The sequence below is a fragment of the Diabrotica virgifera genome, chromosome 6 (assembly GCF_917563875.1).
Source record: "Diabrotica virgifera virgifera chromosome 6, PGI_DIABVI_V3a".
Taxonomy (NCBI): Eukaryota; Metazoa; Arthropoda; class Insecta; order Coleoptera; family Chrysomelidae; genus Diabrotica; species Diabrotica virgifera.
Genome location: NC_065448.1, coordinates 203994343 through 204017371, shown reverse-complemented (window position 1 = coordinate 204017371; position 23029 = coordinate 203994343). Strand labels below are relative to the sequence as shown.

Genomic DNA, 23029 nt, shown 5'->3' with positions numbered 1-23029 from the left:
AGCACCACATTTCGAAAGCCTCAAGGCGATTTAGATCGATTTTATTCACAGTCCAGGACTCGACACCATAAAGTAAGACCGAGAACACGTAGCAGCGAAGTAGGCGGATCCTCAATGCCAATTTTAGGTCTCTGTTACATAACACCTTGGACATACTTCTAAGAGCGGCTCTAGCCTGCTCTATCCTAGATCTAATTTCGCCGTGACTTTCTGCGTTACAATTTAGTTGCTGTCCAAGGGAAACGATTTTATCAACTTGCTCAAGTTTGGTATTATTTACATATGAACCCTGTCCCGATGTAAAATACCATATCATTCCATATCATGCCTCTTAAGCTTAAGCGGATTTTATAAGTTCTGTACATATTCCGTCGTCTTCTGTTATTTTCCCGTTTTTTAGTTTGAATTTTATCTTTTCCTTCTATAAAGGTCAATTCTTCTTCTTCTTCATCTTGTTCCTTGTTTATTATTATTTCTCTTTCTTCTTCTCTATCCGATTCTTGATAGATTTCTTCGAAATACTTATGGCATTTTTTTTCTTCTTTAGCATTCAAATTATGAATAATTTAAAAATCATTTGGAAAACAATAAGTCGTTTTAAAAATTCAGTTGATTGGAAAATTTCCTTATTTTTTAGTTATTTATAGAATGATAGTTATTTTACCGTTGACTGGAGTTTTATGCATATCAAATTAAAACGAGTATAGTTGTGTTGTCTCCTTTATATCAAAGCCGGCATTTTACATACGATACAGCTTGTAGTGTTTTGATTCTGTATGAATACGCTGGGATAACCCAGGGTCATCTTGATTTATTTGTTTTGTAGGGGGGGTAAGTTGGCTTAACGACTAAAGTGGTTTGGAATAGGTCTAGTCTGATACGTATTTTACATAGTTTAACATCGAAGCCGACTACAGGTGACTACAGGTAAGTTTTATTTATAAACAATACAATGAACCCGCAGCATCATTTTAAGGGCAAGTGGTATTTTAAGTGGTGTTGAGTAAAAAATGTTCCTTGATATTTTTACTCTGCTGTGGATTGTAAATAGTTTATTAATGGTTTTTGTTTACATAATTAATTGCCGGTATTTTCTTACCTGAAGAAATATTATTTTATTTATTATTTAAAAATCTATTATACTTTTTGTTCATTTTTTAAGTAAGTAATTAATCTTTATTTAATTGATTGATTTTTATTGGTCGCTATTAAGTTATTAATCAGTCTTTTTTGTGATTTCCTTAGTATATCTTGATCGAGGAATTATTTCCAATTTCGGATGTTTTCTACTTCCACTTTTCAGTTTCTACTTTATATTGTGTCTTGCATGTAAGTAATTGAAATAAAACTATTAGTTTTTCCTTTTTCCCTCTAGATATATTAAGTGTAAACCATAGGTATCTATTGATTTTCGTAAAATCCCCCTTATGATCTACTTATTTATTTAAGTTTCAAAATACAATCTCAGAAATACTACACTCACCGGCACAAAATTCCGCCACCCAAAATTTTTGATTAAGTTTGACAATCTATAACTTTCTTATTTGTACTCCGATTTTCAAGATTCTTGCATCAGTTTGTAGGTACATGTATTGATGTCGTTTGTTACTATTCCGGTAACAAAAATTTTTGTTTAGATAACATTATACGGAGGCGAATCGAAGCTTTGTATTTTCTCTTAACTTTAAAAAATTCTGTGGAAAAATTGGAGGGCTGATTATGTTTTATACTCCTTTTGTATTATCCTGGAGGTATCACTAACGTTTTTTTTTAATTATCCGAATATCTCTTTTCTTGTAAGAGCTGTAAATAAAAACGCTACTTTGATGATGTTTTTAATTAAAAATATCAAACGCACTAAAATTCACAAAATAAAATTAACAACAAAACAAAACAATTCAATAGCGGGTATGTCTACCTCTTGCAAGCAAGACTGCTCGCAATCTGTTTGACATCGAATAAAGATGTGTTATCCTTGTCTGGGGAATAGCCGGATATTCTTCTACCAGGGCCATAACTGTACCAAATTTTCTAGAGGCCTAAGATGACGGCGAATAGCTTTTTTAATTCATCCCATAAATGCTCAATAGGACTGAGATCTGGGCTGCATGCGGGCCATTCTAATCTTATCAATCCAACCTCTATTTTATGAGTCCATCAGTGTTTTTATTTACAAAAAGTGGTACAGCTCTTACAAGAAAAGAGATATTCAGATAATTCAAAAAATACAATTTCAGCGATATGGGCCATTCCACGAACATACGCCTGTTTTGGATTACTTCGACAACGAATATTTTACTGTGCAACATAAGAAGTACGAAAGTAAATGGCGCTAATAATTATTTCAATAAACAACAATGTAATTTGCAATTTACTTTCGTTCTTCTTATTTTGCACAGTAAAATATTCGTTGTCGAAGTAATCCAAAACAATCGTATGTTCGTGGAATAGGGTATAACTCCGGGATAATATGACAGGACTATGAAACAAAGTCAGCTCTTCCATTTTTCCACAGAATTTTTTAAAGTTAGGAGAAAATACAACGCTTCCATTCACCCCTGTATAATGCTATGTAAGCAAAATTTTTGTTTTACCGGAATAATACCAAAAGATTTCAATACATGTACCTACAAACTGGTGCAAGAATCTTAAAACTCGGAGCACAAATAATAAAGCTATAAAGTGTCAAACTTAATCAAAAATTTTGGATGGCGGAATTTTGTGCCGGTGAGTGTATTTAAATCGAAAAAAAAATCTTTAAATTAGGCTGCTAGGTATATGACTTAAAAATAAAAGATTTCGGTAGGTTAGCCGTTGCCAAGTTCTTCTAAGCTTTCTATCGTCCATCTTTGGATATAGGGCTCTCCCAATTCTTTCCGCCGATCTCTATCCTGAGCAATATACTTACAATTTGTTCCGGCCATTGTTTTTATATCCTCTTGGTCGTTTACTTTTAAAAGGTCTACATGTGGTTGTTGTTCTCTGCTACAACGTTGTATTGTGGCGTTCCAACGGTAGTCTTTTCCTCTAGCAGTGAGGCTTGCAAAGATTTATTTGAGTTTTGAAATCAGGTAATACTTCTGATATCCTCGATTTTTTTTATCTGACAGTCGTATGTCTAACCTTGCTCTTTCCATTATCCATTTTTGTGTAGGGGAGCAGGGGGCTAGTTGTAACAATTTTCATATAATCAAATATATCTTGACAGCGATTTTCCCAATTATCATTAATTAAACACTAAACGCTAGTTTAACTCTTTCTGAATAAAATTGAACTGAAAAAAAGTTAAAAAGACTGGTATTTTTTAATCAACTAGGATTTTACCAAAAAAAGTGCATTGTTACAACTTACCCCGCGCTTGGGGCTAGTTGTAACAGCTAATGGGGCAGGTTGTAACAGTAGGAATATTCGAATTTTTTGGTATATTTCGAAGAAAATGCCAACGTTGGCCCTGTTGAAAGATGTTGCTCGATTTAATAACGTGGCTTTCGGTGTTCTTAAATAAATTTGTAGATTTCTACGCATAAAATTTTGGACCCAATCTAGACCAACTGTATAATTTTGATACCAAGAAGAAGGAAGTTGCTTAGCACTGAGTTTCACGGCACATTAGTAAGCCAGTTTTCGCATCTTCATTGGAATTAGTCCAAAATATATTTCGGCGCACTTCAGAAAGGGTACCCCCGTTAAGGTAGGCAAAATGCCCTCACTCTCAGAATTCAATTTTTTTAATTTTTTTACGTTCTGTGCAATTAAAAAATGAGATAACGCGGATTTTTAGCTCGCCACCCCCCTTACCCCTCCCCCACAGCCAAAAACGTAGATTTTTGGATTTAATTTTTTTTAGTTGGGTTGTAATTGATTTAAAAATTTCAAAAAATCCACACGTGTAGCTGAGGCTTTTACAAAATATGTCCATTTTTTATGGACCCTTAGGTCGAGTGTACATAACCTCAAATATTTTTTTAACTTTTTTAAAACCTATAACTTTTTTTTGAGGGGGCTGCAGGTCCAATTTTCTTTGAATTTTGTGTATTTTATCAAAAGCTATCTCTCTGATTTTTTTCAGATTTTTCCGTCAGGTGCGCCATCTTGAAAAATCCGGAAAACTGTTTATTTAGGGGGGCTTTGGGGATTTTCTCCATTTTATAGACTGCAACATAGATCAACTCACGGTTTTGTTAATAGATTATGTATAATTTGAAATAACTGAGTATATTAGGATATTTAAAAATTGGGCGAAACACTTTTACAACCCCCAAAAACCATGTTTGTTTAAAGTTTTGTAAGGATTTTTGCGGGTCTAATTATATTTTTTGAGGTCGATACAGCCTGAATATTTTTTTTTATTTTTTTACGTTCTATATGATTTTAAAAAATTAGGACTCACCTCAATTTTAGCCCACTTCCCCTATCCCCCCTTCCCCATAGCCAAATGTCAATTTTTCGATTTTATTTTTTTTTAAGTCGGTTTGCAATTAAACTATAAATGTTGTTCTGAAGCTATTTCTTTGTGGCATTTTTGTAATTAGCTATTGTAAATGGGAAATAAGCCACAATTTAACTAAAAAATATTTTATTTTTCATCTGTAATGCGATAGAGAGAATTCGATAATCTGTGACGCACTGAAAAAATGGTTTGGGACGATCTATATAAATTAAGTCAGATTAAATTAAATTATTAGAAGATTCAAGCAACATTTTTGTTTAATTTATTAATATTTTGTATTTTGACAACGACGTGCGTGGTGGACGTCGAAACGTTAATAAAATCATTTTTTAGTAAAATTGTGGCTTATTTCCCATTTAGAATAGATAGTAATTATTAAATTATAAATTTCAAAAAATTCACACGCACAGCTGAGGCTTTTACACATCTATTTTCATTTACCCGAAGACCCGAAGGTCGAGTGTACATATTATAACCTCATTTTTTTTGTTTTTTAATAGGTACGTATAACTTTTTTTGGCGATGGCTGCTAATTTTTTTGTGTTTTGTGTATTTTACAAACCATCTACGTTTGGCTCATAATCCACGCTGTATGCTTGTCCCGTTAGGTAAATTAATCCCATTTATTTTTTTTTCACAAACTTACTCAAAAACAGGTACTTATAACAAATCCACAAGGTGCCAGGCAGTACAACGGTCGGAAAATTGTTTAAACATTTTTTTAAACGAATTCAAAAAATCAATTTTTTCACTTAGGACAAATTTGTTTTAGATTCTATGGATCAAGCTGAGCAAAAAAAGTATTTTGTGATTTTTCTATAAAATTGACTGTTGTCGAGTTACATGCAGTTTCAAATTTGAAAAACGCGAAAATAGCCATTTTCAAGGCCTAATAACTCGATTAAAAATTATTATTATGAAAGCCATAAAGTGATCAACTCAAAGTTTAAAGCCTCCCCTGCAATAGCCTAAAGAATTTTTGTAATTATTTTATTTCTAACTATTATTTTTAGTAGTTAAAAATGAGCGCTAAGCATGTATTGAAGCGGACGTACGCGAGAGAGAGAGATGTACAATATTCATTGGACGTTTTAAAAAAATATCGATTGGAAGTCAAAAATACGTTTTAAAAAAATAAAAAAGGAATTTTGAGGTTATATGTATTGTACACTCGACCTACACGGGTCTATAAAAAATAGATACATATGTTTTGTAGAAGCCTCATAAAAATTTTAAATTAATTGCAACATTAAACAAAAAAGAAATAGAAAAATTGACGTTTTTGTGGGGGCAGGGGAGGGGGTGTTGAGCTAAAAATGCGATTAGTCTTATTTTTTAATCACATATAACGTAAAAGAATGAAAAAAAAATATTCAGGCTGTATCGATCTCAAAAAATATCATTAAGCCCGCAAAAACCCTTACATAACTTGGATTTTGGGGGGTTTAAAGGTGTTTTGCCCAATTTTTGATAATCTTTAAATACTCATTTATTTTAAATTATACACAATCTATTGACAAAGCCTTGAGTTAATCTATGTTGCAGTATATAAAATGGAGAAAATGACTTAAAAACCCCATAAAAAATAGTTTTCCGGATTTTTCAAGATGGCGCACCTGACGGAAAAATCTAAAAAAAATCAGAGAGATAGCTTTTGATAAAGTACACAAAATCCAAAAAAAATTGGACCTGCAGCCCCCTCCAAAAAAAAGTGATAGGATTTAAAATAGTTAAGAAAAAATTTGAGGTTATGTACACTCGACCTAAGGGTTCATAAAAAATGGATATGTTTTGTAAAAGCCTCAGGTATAAGTGTGAATTTTTTGAAATTTTTAAATAAATTGCAACCCAACTAAAAAAAATTAAATCTAAAAATCTACGTTTTTGGCTGTGGGGGGAGGGGGCAGGGGGGTAGCGAGCTAAAAATCCGCGTTATCTCATTTTTTAATTGCACAGAACGTAAAAAATTAAAAATATTGAATTCTAAGAGTGAGGGCATTTTGCCTATCTTAACGGGGGGCCTTTAGTAAGATTTAGCGCAAGTTGTAACATGTTAAACAAGCCCCAACGTTTTGTTACAACAAACCCCGTAGCACACTTTTGTATATTTATTAAAATAACTGTAAAAATAACTTTCTAATCGTAAAATTGTTAAGCAACATCAAAGTAACTAAATTTAGAAAAGAAATGAACACCGAAAGTTTCATTTCCGTTTAAAACAACAGCGATAACCAAAATTTTATGAGTGTCAAATTTTATATTACCTCATTCAAATGAAGCACCTGCACAAGACTACTATTTGAAACTATCGGAGGATGGCTGGCTAAACGGTGTCATTTGCAGGCCGATAAGAGAATAAGATTGAGTCAGCTAAATTAGTTAAAAACGTTCAAATAACGTATGAAAGAGCCGTGTTACTACTTACCCCTGTTACAACAAGCCCCTTGTTCCCCTACTTAAGTAGTGTTAAGCCGTGTCCTCATCCTCATTGGTAAATTTTTCGTGCGTATTATACTAATGGTTCGTCGTAAGAATTTGCATCGCAAATTTTTACCAGTGAGGTCGCGGTGCTCAAATAATTTGATCTTCGCTCGAAAACCGACAACCGATGGAGCGTGTGCGTTGTGTGAGTCGATAATTCTTGCGTCCGATTCATGCGACGAACACGTCCACGTTAGCACAATTTACCTCGAGCACGTAAATATTTGCGACGAACAGCTGGTTCTTATGCCAATTTTTACCAGTGAAGACGCGGTATTATGTAAAGTTTTAATTTAACTTAGCTATTAAAATAAGTATATGAATATTTTTGAAGTTATACTTCTTTACGATCCAGAGTGAAATTTTATAATGCCGGGCGCATGCGCACACAGATAGTATGTATTTCGTTGCTAATCTTTCAAGATATGTATGTATCAGCGCTGTCAGCTCAAATAAGTCATATTATATCATATAAAAGAATATATTAGTGTTCTTAGTAAATGTATTATTTATTATAATTGTTGTGTCTTTGGATTTGTCTTCCTCGGGAATAAGATATTTTATAATAATAGTAAGTATATTTAAAGTATTTTTGTATACTTCACTTGGTCTATTAAATTTGTCAGTATGTATGAGAAATCTTGTAACCTGTCAAAGCAAAAGCTCAGTGGTTGAGCGTGTGACCGGAGATCAAGAGGTCCCGGGTTCAAATCCCGGACGATTTATATTCTTTTTTTATTTTTATATTTTTGGTATCGTTTTAATTAAAATTTTAAAAGTAGTAGGTAGATAAAGAAAGTTAGTTTAATATTTAAATAAAATACAAATAACCTGTTAAGTATATTAATTTCGCTGAAATCATAATAATAGAAGTATAACTTCTTACGTGGGTACAAAGTACACACACATTCTTTTTTTTTTGTTGTACTATTTTTTTTTAAAGCGCCTATCTTCTATTATATACTATAGACTATGGATGTTGGCTATCACAATGGACGATATTACCAAGTACATTAGACGATAATACATACAACCCCCACAGAAAACTGGAGGCACGTTGCCACTAGCGCCTCTGCCGGCTTGAGTTGAACTTCGTTTTCTCAACGTAAACATATAAATTTAATTTTGTTAATTTTTGGATAATTAATTAGCTAATTTTCTTATAAAATAGGTTCGGTAAAATGGATTCTCAGCAAATACCTAGGATGGCAACAAAATTAAGTACAAATTGTATTACTTTGCCTCCATTCACCCCGATACGATGAGAGGGCGTTTAGCTGCAATTTCTTTTTACAAGCAGGCTAACCCCAGACTGTACAGAAAATTTATTTTCTACTATTAGGGCTAAGGATACACCTGATAGTGTGAAATTTAGGTGTAACTTATAAAGGGAGCTTCAGATAAACTTAATGATATATTTAAAAGGTATTTTCTAAAATTATATAGAAGAGAGTGTTAAAAATGTTAAATATAATTTATAATTAAAATGTTACTTACAAGAAACTCTCCAAAATGTATGTAGGTACCTACCTACAAATTGTCACAAAACTTATTTAGATAAATATTTTGATCTTTTAATAAAATCGTATGTAAATAAATTTACCGATAGAAAAAGGAAAAACTATGTAAATTAAAAAGTAAGAATATAAAATTAACGAAAGTATCTCACAACTAAATTTGTATTTTGATTTAATTCTATAAAATACCTTTCTTTTAAATGCATAGTTTGTGGTTACAACCCATACCACTAGATGGCGCTATTTTGTTTGCTTCCACAATATTAATGGAAAATGCCAAGAGTTGTATGTATTATTGTCAATGTATTTGATATTACCCCATCTACTACCGCTCTGAATAAACATGTTGATGTCATTCTCATCCATCTTCGTAGGTTCCACAACCACGATCTTTATCTACGACCTGCCTAGCTTCGATTTTCTGTTTTCACCTGCAGCAAGTTGCAGCAATACTTCTCATTTCTCATGGTGTGTCCAAAATGTGGGAGGTATTCTTATCCTCCACTGATACATTGTAAGATGATTCCATTAAATATATAATTTGATATATGCGTGGGACTTTAAGCTTGAGTCGATAGCAGCTCAAATGCATTTCCGTCTTCATAGGAGGCATCTGTGAGAGTCCACGCTCCTTCTCCGTAAAGCAAAGTCGAGAGTGCATATAATCTCAGAATCTTTATTCGGGTATGGATATTTAGAAAGCAATTACAGAGCACTTTATGTATCTTGTTAAATGTGCCTTTTGATTTTTCGATTCACATGTATTTCTCTTGAGTGGTGTCAGTCTTTATTTGTGAGAGAGCTACATTGTTATTAAATGTAGCTGTGTGGCCGACGTCATTCTCAGTGATACTGTTCTTACTGATGTTTTTTACAGTTGTTTATTTTCGTGCCATATTAACAGCATACGGTCGTTATACCTTTTTCTGGTCCTGTTCCAACCTTGTAACATATCGCCAAAAACATATTTATTTAGTAATATGGCCCTAATATATTTCTTTGTTAATATTACAGAGTACGCCTGCGTACCACTAGTTCTTCGCATATAAATGTACTTTTGCCGCAAATAAGGGACGATATATTAACTGCTGGTTGCCTCGTAAATCAATAAAACTCGACACATATTATTATTTTTCTTACTTTTATTTACTTATTTTACCTTAATTTCCGAATCCGTTTTTGTATAGACAGTTAGTAAATTTAAAGCCTCATAAAAACAATTGAAGCACCCTCTGATATGGTCATACGAACCGTAGGTCTGCATTTTTTGTTTCTATAATTCTACTAAAAGCTTTTCATATGCCACTACAAAAAACACTTTATTTGCTTCAAGATTCCAAAGTACAACCCCCAAAAAGTACGTTAGAAGTTGTCAGTTAAATAAACATTAAAATGGTTGAAGAATAGGTGGTCCCTCTTTTTGTAGGATTCCTATAAAAGGCTGTTTTCTTTTCCGGGACAATTATTATCACGGCCAAAGTCAAGATGATCACATCACACGTCTTCATACATTTTCGCAAAATGAATTCTCATAATTTTTCCAGAAAACAAAGCTAAAAAAAATGAGTTAGTAATTTGTTGTATTACAAAATTTTACAGTAAAAGCGTTTGTGCTTCAAAATAAAATCCAATCTCACCGTCTTCTAATACTTATTTCAATACCGAATTGCCAGAGCTGGGCCGGGTACTGATTTGTACTCGGGTACAGAGTACCGAGTACTTCATATTTGAGGAACGAGTACAGAGTACAGAGTAGGTACATTGCTCAAAAAAAGTACTCAGAGTACAATACTCAAAGTACAAGTACCCGAATTTCTCGGGTACTTATTTCGAGTACATTTGAATATAGAACCCGAAAAAAGGTAAGAGGGTAATAATTATCTCTGCCTCTCTAAACATATTTATTTATGAGTCATGAAAACATAAAATAACGTACAACTTCAACTTAAATAAAAAAATAAGAATTTTAAAAATTGATCATTGATTAATACAGTGAAACCTGTCAGTAACGGCCACTAAAAATAAAGGAACTATTGGCCGATATATAAAGGTGGCCGGTATTTCCAGTTTTTGTAGTTCACAAATATATAAAAGATAATTGGAACTTTGTTTATTTTTTTTAATAAAAGCAAATATAATTCTATAGGTACATAAACGGAAACTACTAAAACTACTTTAATATTCTAATATAAAACAAAACTATACTACGGAAAAAAACAGATCAATGTTAAGCTTTTTTAAAGAATTTTTCAACCCACTTTTATTTTTTTATATCCTTTGATAATCTGAGTTTTTGCACCATATTTTTCAGCCAACTTTTGTGAATTGTAGTCATACTTATAAATAGTAACAAACGTTTCTCTTTTACAACACTTTTACGACATTTTATTATAGAAAAAAAAACAGTAAAATCCTGTATAAAAGGTATAATTAAAAACCCTCAAAAGGGCCACATCAAAATCACATAACTAGTTATCGACTGGTTTACCAGTCATCATCAGTGCTTACGTGCAATTTACATGCTAACCACCAAGATAGTATTTAACAAAAATATGTGGGTCAAAGCCCAGTAAAAGAAGTCCGTCTAGGAAACATTGGTTTAAAAAGCTACATTAAATATGGATGTTTAAAATATTTAGATAATCTGCCCTAGGTAACATCTGATCTGTGGATTTGACTTGTTTACATGTTGAAAGAATGACGGCAAGTGTGAATTTGTAAAGTTGTGAATTTTATTATAGGATTTTAATAACCTATTGTGACCACCGACCCGATGCGGGGTATTTAATCTCCTGTTTAGGTAGATACAATAGGTTCTAATACCTAAGTAGTACTGGGAATTTCCATCAACAAATAGACAAAATTATTTTAACAAAATTATTTTGGCCAACATACACATTCAATTTCTATAAAATGGGCTTTAAAAATATGTGATTATTTTGCCGCGTCCGTATTATAAAGGTGGCCGTAAATAGCAGGTCATAAATAAGAAAATATGCATATGTATAATTAGTTTGAAGAATTTTGAAACCGGCCGTGAGGACAGGTGGCCGGTAACACAGGTTTTACTGTAATCAGTATAACACCACGCACACTCACTGATTAATTTTACTGACTTTTAGCCAAGCCGCACACCAAAGAAACATGAAACGAAAAACATGAAACATGAAACGAAAAACACGTTTCATGAAAAGAAAACACTGCTAAACAAATCTCAAAGTCCGCCTACCAATGAAACGAGTGTGATTCATGCTCATGACACATTTTTATTTTCGGAGAGTTTCATAAATGGCCGGACATATTATATTTGTTTAGCAGTGGTTTATTTCCATGAAACGTAATTTACGTTTCATGTTTCTTTGATGTGCCTTAAGCCAAGCCGCACACCAAAGAAACATGAATCGAAAAACATGAAACATGAAACGAAAAACATGTTTCATGAAAAGAAAACACTGCTAAACAAATCTCAAAGTCCGCCTACCAATGAAACGAGTGTGATTCATGCTCATGACACATTTTTATTTTCGGAGAGTTTCATAAATGGCCGGACATATATTTGTTTAGCAGTGGTTTATTTCCATGAATCGTAATTTACGTTTCATGTTTCTTTGATGTGCGGCCTGCCTAAGATAACTAATTTTTCAAAGTTTCACCAGTTCTTCAGAGCATTTCTTGAAGGGCTATTAATTATTATGGCATAAGAGAATAGGCGTTTGCTTGACTTTGCGAATGGACTGATACTGAAAACGGCGTTTTGCGTGTTGCTTGCTATTAATTTGCTGTCCCACATGCAGCGACAAAGACTTGCAAAAAGTACTCGGAAAACGTACTCGTATAATAAACGCGGGTACCGGGTATTTTACCCATACGCTACGGGTGCGAGTACCGAGTACTTTATTGAAAATGTACTCTGGTACTGGGTATGGAGTACCCAAAATGTACTTAGAGTACAAAATTCGGGTACTTGTACCCGGATATTGCCCAGCTCTTTGAATTGCATCTTTCTCCGACAAACATTTATCTATTAATCAGTCTTTATAACCAACCACTTAGAAGTTGGTTCGCATCTTAGCCTACGGCCAGAAAAGCGACAATTACAGCGCTGTAAGAGCAGTAAAATGAAGCTCGAAAATGGGTCCCACGGTGAGTTATAGTGGATAATCAGACAGCGCTGTAAATATCGCTGCACAGATTCACTATAAATAGTCACCGTGGGACCCATTTTTCTAGCTTCATTTTACTGTTCTTAAAGCGCTGTAATTGTCGCTTGTCTGACAGTAGGCTTATGTGGAGAACAAGAGACATTCACAAAGTAACCCTGTAGCCAGCCGAGCGATAATTAAAGCGCTTTAAAAGCAGTTAAATGAAGCTAGAAAAATGGGTCCTACAGTGATTATAGTGAGTATATTTACGGCGCTGTCTGGCCATCCACTATACTCACTGTGGGACCCATTTTTCGAGCAACACTTTACTGCTCTTACAGCGTTGGAATTGTCGTTCGTCTGGAGGAAGCTTATAATAGTACTCGTGGTGTTGATTAACTGGAGGTGAGGGTTGGTTTGATAAAACACTACTTGTTCATACTTATTTTCTGAACACTACTAAATATATTAGTAACGAGTTGGTGTGCTTACGCTATAACCATCTGAGCGAATGGTAATTGATGCCAGATCGAATTAGAATCAGAACTAGAATGAGAATTAGAATGAATCACGCTTCTTTTGCTGGATGTATAAATAAAGTGTAAGGTGTTGTTGTTTTGAATGCTGATACAGCGTTATTGCCGATTAGTGTGCTTGTGTTGAGAAATCTGTGTCATCTAATTAATTAAAAACAAACGTGACATTTAAAAATTAAATGAATATATCTTGCTCTCATTTTTGGATGTTGATAATCCTTTACAAGCTGCATCATGGTGAAGCGAACAGATCCTTTTCACGTTATTTATCATCTGAATGGTCCGTTTTTCCAGACCTATATAATATTTATTTAAAATAGCAAAACTTCTTACGGTGAACAGTATCAAATATGTTCTTGTAATCGACAGATCTTTTCCATAATAAGTAACGTTATTTCCAAGATTTTTATATAAATATTTATATGGACTAACAATCTAGTTTTGTTTAAGGTTATTTTTTATATAAACAATAAAAAATATGAAATACTAAGTTTGCCAAGAATGTTATATTATCGCGTAAAAGGAATTTCGGAACGTAAAATCCAACAGTTAATTTATTTAACTACGAAATAATTTATTCTTGATTTCCAATAACTTAACTATATCCAAAAACTTATTTATCTACCCTATGTCATATTATGTATAAGTTTTTAGTTTGTGAAAACTGTCATTATAGATAGCAGTGCGTGAAGGGTTTAAAGTGTGCGTGAAGTAACAATGTATTTTAAATGGGATTTACTTTTTCGCAATGTTTTTTGGCACACTTTCATATAATCAAATATCCTTAACTTTCGCGTTGTCATGGTGATGACATAATGAGCAATAAATTACTACAAAAGTTTTGACACTTTTGTGGTTTGAAAGATGTTAGAATTTTTAAATGTCAAAGTTCTAATAATTGTATAATAGAAATGAATTCCAGTGACGAAGGGTTACAGTTTTTTTATTTGTTTATCGTAGATAAAATTGAAACTGTGCGTGAAGTACTTTTTGGGAACTTACGCGATGTATAGCACTCGCTCCGCTGTCGCTCCGCTATAATTATATAAATATAAACATTTATATAATTATTTATACAGGGTGTCCTTCTACTTCTTTTTTTTCAAATAATTTAATTTAATAAAAATTTTTTGGACACCCTGTATAAATAATTATGTCAATGTTTACATTACTGAATGGAGAATTGAAGAACCTTTTAAACGAGCTACCACACGACCCCTATACTCATTTAAAAAAATCATCGATTACGTCATCACGCCCAGACGGATAACGTCACTAGTATACCATATATGCCACAATATCATAACTTAAAAATAAAAATCGACCAGTTTCGGGATTTTTCCTTAAAGTCGCCGGTTTACGAAATAACGAATTTATTCCTTTCATTTGCACCATACTGTCGGTGGAAAATAGTGTCGCGCACGCTTGATTAGCAATTAAAAAACAAAGGAGTTTTGAATATTGTATGTATTGCAAAAAACTCTTCGGGATTTCATCAACCGATATTTAAAGAATATCTATCTACCTTGGCAACATTCAAATTTTCAATTTTTCACATAGTTTTTGAGGGTTAAAAATGGCCAATTTCACAATTTTTAATTGCTTATATGTCAAAAACTATCAACTTTAGAGAAAAGTCACTAAAAATCTTTTCTGTTTGGAATGATCCAAAAAACATAAAAAAACTTTGTTCCATGCAAAAAAATAATTTTAGGAAAGAAACAAAAAAAAACGTTTAAAAAAAATTTTGACCCACTTTTGGTCCTGGCAACATGCAAATTTGTTAAATGGGGTCCTTTTTGAGTAAGATTGTGCAAAAAATCCGAATCGGAATATTTTTCCTAGCGGATGCGTAGTGGCTTTCTGGACTAAAATATTCCCGATGCCATGTCAAATATTTAAAATTGTCACTGTCTGACTGACAATACGCTGAACATATTCTATTTGACTGAGTGCGTTGTATGACAAAGATAGATTTGGAAAATATTATTGCGGACATTGTGTTTTTTTTTCGAATCCTGAAAAAACCAATAAATATTTTTGAAAAATTTAAACGCAGAATGAAAGACTAAATTATTACTGAAGGCCGAAAGTCCCTAAGATAAATAAAAAGTTTATTTTTAATGAGATATTTGAAATTAAAAATCACACTAAATTTTCTCTTCGTTTTTCACCCCTGTAAACATTATAGAAGTTCTGAGGGACTTTCGGTCCTCGCTCATAACGTAATCTTTCATTCTGCGTAAATTTTTCAAAAATGCTTATTAGTTTTCTCAGGATTCGAAAAAAATGAATCCCATTTGAATAGCATTGGAGCAGAAACTACGTACCCATCCCCTTAAATATATTTGGTTTAAAATCGGATACAAGTGTTTGGAAATGGATCTCGTTTCAGAAATATTTACCTATAGCAAACATAAAGTGAATATAGGCTTGGATCCTGCGTACAAAAAAAAGTTTATTAATAGCAAGCTGAAAATTTGTTAATAGCTTAACGGTGTATAGTCGGACAATCTTTGACGTATGGGAACACTGAAACAGGGGAAGATTTAATTGTGGAACGTGATGTTAATTGTAGAACGTGTCACCCTGACAATTTTATGATTGTGAAAACTAACAGGTTGTTTTAAACTTTATTCAGTATCAAACTTTATATTATATGAAAAAATGTTTGTCCGACAGTTAGGGCATTTTAATAAGTCCGACACATAGAACACGTCAAATGGCAGGAATTATGTTGGTGGTAAATAGCAGTCTGATTTTTGCATAAGAGTTTAATGAAAGGGTAACAAATCATATGAAAGTTCCGTCCGAAAAAATACATGTGACATTTTCGTAGTCTGACGTTCGAAACTTGTAACCTATTTGGTAATGAAAACTTCCCCTGACGATCATCATCTTCTTTTTAATCCAGTGTTCCTCATCAATTACTGAATACGCACCTCCCCTGAATGCTCCCCCAAGTCTTCTTATTAGCGTCCTTCCAATCCACTTACATTCTATGGCTTTTATAAATATCATATTATGTAATACCCAGTTATAGACCAATAACTGGGTAGTAATAATATGATACTCGCGGTCTTTTATAATTCTGTTGTTTTCTTTGTCCTCTATGTTTCACAATATTTTTATTCTTATACTCTTACAGTATTGAGACATCTTCGATACAGTTTTCTCCGTGTTCATCTTGTTCAGTTTAAATGGTACTTGCCTAGGTTCTCAAAGACTCTTCTTATTTCACCTGTTTTAAATTCAGTCCTTTTATATTTTTTGTCCCGATTAATTTTAGTAAAATACTTAATTATAAATCATAATAGTTACATATTATATTATGGTATATACCTACTTGTGTATGTATGTGGGAAAAACATTTTTTCTGTAATTTATTGTTTTTTATTGAATAGATTGTTGACATACTTTAAATATCTAATATTGTATAACCAAATAACACTAATGACCGCATGCTAGTGAACCGTACCAGGCAAGTATTATTTTATTCAATATTTTGAAATAGATAATATCAACTATATTATTCCATTAGCATAATTGATTTATATTGCTAATACAGTCCAATAAAACTTTTTATACATTTTTTTAAAATTAATATAGAATAATCTCACATAGTATCAGATGTGCAATTCAATGGTGTACCTATCTGTAAATTCTTAAAAGTTGTTGTTTTGTTCTAAAAACTATTCTAAATGTGTCTAAAAAATTTATTCTAAATTAGTCGCCAGATTAATCAATAAGAAAGAATACGTATAATAAGATATAATCATCATCCAGCCTAAGAAGTCTACTTCTGAACTTCCTGCTCCTCGTGTCTATTTTGCGCCTATCTCGTCCAGTTTTTGTTTAGTGTTTTTAAATACTATGTATATACACTCACCGGCACAAAATTCCGCCACCCAAAATTTTTGATTAAGTTTGACAATCTATAACTTTATTATTTGAACTCCGATTTTTAACATTCTTGCATCAGTTTGTAGTTACGTGTATTGATGTCGTTTGTTATTATTCCGGTAACAAACAATTTTTGTTTAGATGGCATTATACGGGGGGAATAGAAGCGTTGTATTTTTTTCCAAACTTTAAAAAAATCTGTGGAAAAATTGGAGAGCTAATTTTGTTTCAGACTCCTTTTGTATTATACTCGAGGTATCACTAAGGTTTTGTTTTTTGAATTATCGGAATATCTCTTTTCCTGTAAGAGCTGTAAATAAAAATGCTGCTTTGAAGGTTTATTTAATAAAAAATATCAGACGCACTAAAATTAATAAAACAAAACAAAAATTAACAACAAAACAAAGCAATTCAATAGCGGGTGTGTCCACCTCTTGCAGCAACGACTGTTCGCAATCTGTTTGGCATCGAATAAAGATAATGTGTTATCCTTGCTTGGGGAATAGCCCGATATTCCTCTACCAGGGCCATAACTGTACCAAATTTTTAGCACCAAATTGTACCAGCTTTTTTAATTCATCACATAAATGCTCAATAGGATTGAGATCAGCGCTGCGTGTGGGCCATTCTAATCGTGTCAATTCAACCTCTCTTTTATGAGTCAATCAGTGTTTTTATTTACAAAGAGTGGTACAGATCTTACAATAAAAGAGATATTGGGATAATTCAAAAAACACAATTTTTGTGTTGCCTCCGGGATAATACAGTGCGTTCATAAAGTAACGCATAAATTCATTTTCTCGTAAACCGGGGACTTGGAGGAAAAATCCGGAAATAAGTCGATTTTTATTTTCAAATTACGATTTTTTGGCATATATATCATACTAGTGACGTCATCAACCTGGGCGTGGTGACGTAATCATTAATTTTTAAAATAAGAATAGGGGTAATGTGATAGCTCATTTGAAAGGTTATTCTATTCTCTATTCACTAATATAAACATTAACATAATTATTTATACAAGGTGTCAAAAACAATTCTTTTTAATTCTTTTAAGCTAAATTAATTGACTCAAAAAGATGAATGTATGCAATTTATTTAATTCTAAATACATTTTACTGCTGTCAGAAAATAGAAAAAAAAATTTTATTTGAAAAATACAAATTCGCTTAAACGAAATGTTCAAACCGACAAGAGGCAGCTGGGTGGCAGCTTTAACATTGAATTTAAGTGAAAAACAATATTTATTTGTCAAATAAACATTTTTTTCATGTTTTCTGACAACAGTAAAACGTATTTTGAATTAAAAAATTACATACATTCTTCTTTTTGTCTCAATTAATTTAATTAAAAAATTTTATTTTGAAGACCTTGTATAAATAATTATGTTAGTGTTTATATTATTGAATAGAGTATTAAATACCATTTCAAATGAGCTACCACACGACCCCTATTTCCATTAAAAAAATCATCAATTACGTCATCACGCCCAGATTAATGACGTCACTATTATGATATATATGCCAGAAAATCGAAATTTAAAAATAAAAATCGACCTGTTTCGGGATTTTTTCTTAAAGTCGCCGGTTTACGAAATAATGAATTTATGCGTTACTTTGTGGACACACTGTATGACAGGACTATGAAACAAAATCAGCTCTTCTATTTTTCCACAGAATTTTTTAAAGTTAGGAGAAAATACAACGCTTCCATTCACTCCTGTATAATGCCATGCAAGCAAATTGTTTTGCTACCGGAATAATACCAAACGATAATAATACATGTGCCTACAAACTGGTGCAAGGTTCTTGAAAATCGGGTCACAAAAAATAATAGTTATAAATTGTCAAACTTAATCAAAAATTTTGGGTGGCGGAATTTTATGCCGGTGAGTGTATATATATAATATATACATACCTATATATACATATCTCATTCTAGCTATGTGTCCTGCTCATCCCCATTTTAATCTGGCTATCCTTTCGGTGACGTCACCTTGGTTATTCTCGTGATCTCTTCATTTTTTATTTTGTCTCGCAGTCTCGTGTGACTCTACGTTTGGGTTTCTTCTTCCTATGTCAACACTGAGAGGACGCATTAATCAAATACTTTTCTCTTCAGGGTATAGTAGCTCCATTTTAAAAGTATTTCTTAGTTTTTCATATGCTGCCCACCGAAGACCGATTCTTCTCTTCAGTTCATGGGTCTGAATATCCCTGCCAATCATCATTTCATGTCCTAGGAATTTTGAGTTTTATTTGTTTTTTTTTTTCGAGATGTTTATATTTAAACCTACATTTTCTGTAGTCACAACGGGTTTTTATACCATCCGTCTTGCCATTCCTAGATCCTCAGCTATTACGACTATATAATCGGTGAACGTAAGTTGTTTAGATATTATCCATCTATTTTTATTCCCTTTGTCAACGAATTCAATTTTTACTAATTCAACGAATTATTAAAAGCGTGGTTCAGAATTGTATTAAAAAGTTTAGGTGACATTAGGTCTCTTTATGTAACCCCCTCTCTATTTTTATGCGATTGCTATTAGTACCTATGTAATTTGACAGTGGTTGTTGCCTGCAGGTATAATATTGGATAATAATTTTATATATACCTACATATACAGTGAGCACGTAAATATTCTAATTAATTCATTTTCATTCATCACGCCCAGTCACCCATCTGGGCGTGATGACGTCATCGATGATTTTCTTAAATGCGAATGGGGGTCGTGTGATAGCTCATTTGAAAGTTAATTCAATCATCTATTCAGTAGTATAAACATTAACATAATTATTTATAGAGGGTGTCTAAAAAAAATTTTTGCATTAAATTTATTGACATAAAAAGAAGAATGTATGTAATTTATTTAATTCAAAATACATTTTACTGCTCTCAGAAAACAGAAAAAAATGTTTATTTGAAAAATAATCATGGCTTTTCGCTTAAATTAAATGTTCATCTGTCAAGAGGCAGGTGGGTGGCTGCATTAATATTGAATTTAAGCAAAAAACAATATTTATTTGTAAAATAAACATTTTTTTCTGTTTTCTGAGAGCAGTAAAATGTATTTTGAATTAAACAAATTACATACATTCTCCTTTTTATGTCAATAAATTTAATTCAAAATAATTTTTTTGAACACCCTGTATAAATAATTATGTTAATGTTTATACTACTGAATAGAGAATTAAATTACCTTTCAAATGGGCTATCACACGACACCTATTCTCATTTAAAAAAATCATCGATGACGTCATCACGCACAGATGGGTGACGTCACTAGTATGATATATAATATGCCAAAACGTCGTAATTTAGAAATAAAAATTGACCTGTTTCGGGTTTTTTTTCCAAAATGGTCCATTCTCGAGAAAATGAATTTATTCCAACCTTTACGCGCTCACTGTATACTCTAGCCTGCATTCTTTGAGCGCCTGTAGTATTTTGTTGAGCTCAACTGTGTCAAAAGGGTTTGTGAACATCCTTTTCTTTGTGGAAAATATTGTATTCCACTACTTTCTCTACTAGGATTTTTTCTCTTGGTTAAACAGGCATGTATTGGCAAATTGCCAATCTACTTCTCGCTGGCCTTCTCTACTTCTTCTTGCCTATCTCAGTCTCAAATGTATTTACATCCTACTCAAATGATTTTTCCAATAACTTATATAAATTTCATGCGAAAGAACATACCAATTCTTGAAATTTTCCAAGTACGTGATCAATCGTATTCTCATGCCTTAATGAAATTCTATTTTTTTTTCAGCTTGTTTGTGTTTATATATAATTTTCTCAGAATTATTGATTTCTTTATTTCATTGACTTATATTAATGATACTACTCTTTACTTTTGACAAGATTATCTAATAATAGTTAATTCTTTGAATAAATTTTAAACTGATTGTTGACAAGATGATTAAATCGATTAGCGTAATTTATTTTTAATCTAGCGTGAAGCGCGTATACTCTATTTACAATAATTGTATATTACCATATTTTATTTAATTAGTATATTGTTAGAATAGACAACGTCGATAGGATTTCTGAAGATTTAGATATAGTTCAGGGAACTAAGATTATTCTCAGGACTTTGAATGATCCAGGTTGACAACTTTTTTAGTTATTGTAAACCCTAAAGAAAGAAAACCTGCCTGTTTTCTGCCAAGAGTTCGGAGCCGTTTTTTAATAATCATTAAGAAATTAATGCGAAAATCGCGATTTTTTCGATTTTTACACACCATTATAAAGCTAAGCTGTTGACACAAAATTACAAAATTTGATCTTTTACATTGAAAAAGCTTCAAAAAAGCTAAAAAGTGAATTTGTTTCTTAAAGAACTGCAAAATAAGGCAAATTCGTTATTTGTTGATCATCAAATTAACTTTTAACATCTAAGTAAAACTTATCTTTTTAATTGGTATCATTTTAATTAGGAATTAAAATTTAAAAAATCCAAACGGATTACATAAGACCCCGTTCTCATGACAAGCGCTTAACGCGCGTTGTGATAACGCGCGATTAAAACTAGATACGTTTTACTTGAGGCAGTTTACACGCTAACGCGAATTTTAGGTGATTAAAACGCGTGTTGGCATGTGAACGGTCTCAAGTAAAATGTATGTATTTGTAATCGCGCGTTATCAAAACGGTCATGTGAACGGGCTCTAAGTGTTCAGAACGTTTCCGGCCAAATCAGTCCATCCTCAGTGAACTCATTTAACTGGCTAAATAGCTCCAGAATTAAACAGTGGTTGGATTTCATTTAAAATTGATATTATAAAATTGTAAAAATGAAACGACTTATAGCCGATGAAATTGGGTAACTATCCGGGAAAATAAGATGTCCCTACTCGAATAGTATTCACATGTACGTACAGGGTTATTCACTATATTTTGACCCCCTGTAAACTGCTTTATTTACAGAATTAGAAAAAAATTTAAAATACAAAAGTTATTAGATTTTTAAAATATGATTTTTTGACACATATAACATACTAGTGACGTCATCTGGACTTGATGACGTAATCGAATATTTTTTTAAATGAGAATAGGGGTCGTGTGCTAGCTCATTTGAAAGGAAATTCAATTCTCTATTCAGTAATATTAACATTAAGATAATTATTTATACAGGGTGTCCAAAAAAAATTTTTTTGACACAAAAAGAAGAATGTATGTAATTTATTTAATTTAGAATACATTTTACTGCTGTTAGAAAACAGAAATAAAAGTTTATTGCACAAATTAACATTGATTTTTGCCTAAATTCAATGTTCAAACTACCAAGAGGCAGATGGGTGGCAGTTTTAACATTGAATTTAAGTGAAAAGTAATGTTTATTTGTTTACTAAACATTTATTTCTGTTTTCTGACAGCAGTAGAATGTATTTTGAATTAAATAAATTACATACATTCTTCTTTTTGTGTCAATTAATTTAATTTAAAAAATTTTTTTTGGTCACCCTGTATAATTAATCATAGTAATGTTTATATTACTTAATAGGGAATTGAATAACCTCTCAAATGAGCTAGCAGTCGACCCCTATTCCCATTTAAAAAATAGTCGATTACGTCATCACGCCCAGATGGATGACGTCACTAGTACGATATATGTCAAAAAATCATAATTTAAAAATAGAATAACTTTTGTATTTTACATTTTTTCTATTTCTGTAAATAAAGCAGTTTACAGGGGGGTCAAAATATAGTGAATAACCCTGTACCTACACTAGTGGCAAAAATTCTGGAAATTTTACAAAAACTTTAGTTTTGTTAGCAGTATTCATCTCGATAAAACTTGTTGCATTCGATTCGTAAAAGCCTTATGAAACTTTGTGAACTAAAGTGATGATGACGAAATGAAAATTGCATTATTGAACAAGGAAAATGCATTTTCCGAAATGCATTTCAAAGTGTTGGAAAATGATAAATTTGTAATTCGGAAATAATTGCCATAAATGAGTTGAATGTTATGGTGTGTCCGAGGCACCGATGGCTCCG

At 32.2% G+C, this 23029-nt stretch overlaps 1 protein-coding gene across 2 annotated transcripts in view; it reads left to right on the top strand.

Annotated features, from left to right (window-relative positions):
- The first annotated feature begins 746 nt into the window (after nucleotides 1-746).
- Nucleotides 747-23029, top strand: part of LOC114328539 (inter-alpha-trypsin inhibitor heavy chain H4) — a 77369-nt gene continuing 55086 nt past the window's right edge. Inside the window, exon 1 of one of the 2 annotated variants that reach the window (XM_050653667.1) lies at nucleotides 747-927. The gene's annotated coding sequence lies outside the window, so the exon portion shown is untranslated. The remainder of the gene's footprint in view (nucleotides 928-23029) is intronic. The other variant, XM_050653666.1, reaches the window with a different exon arrangement.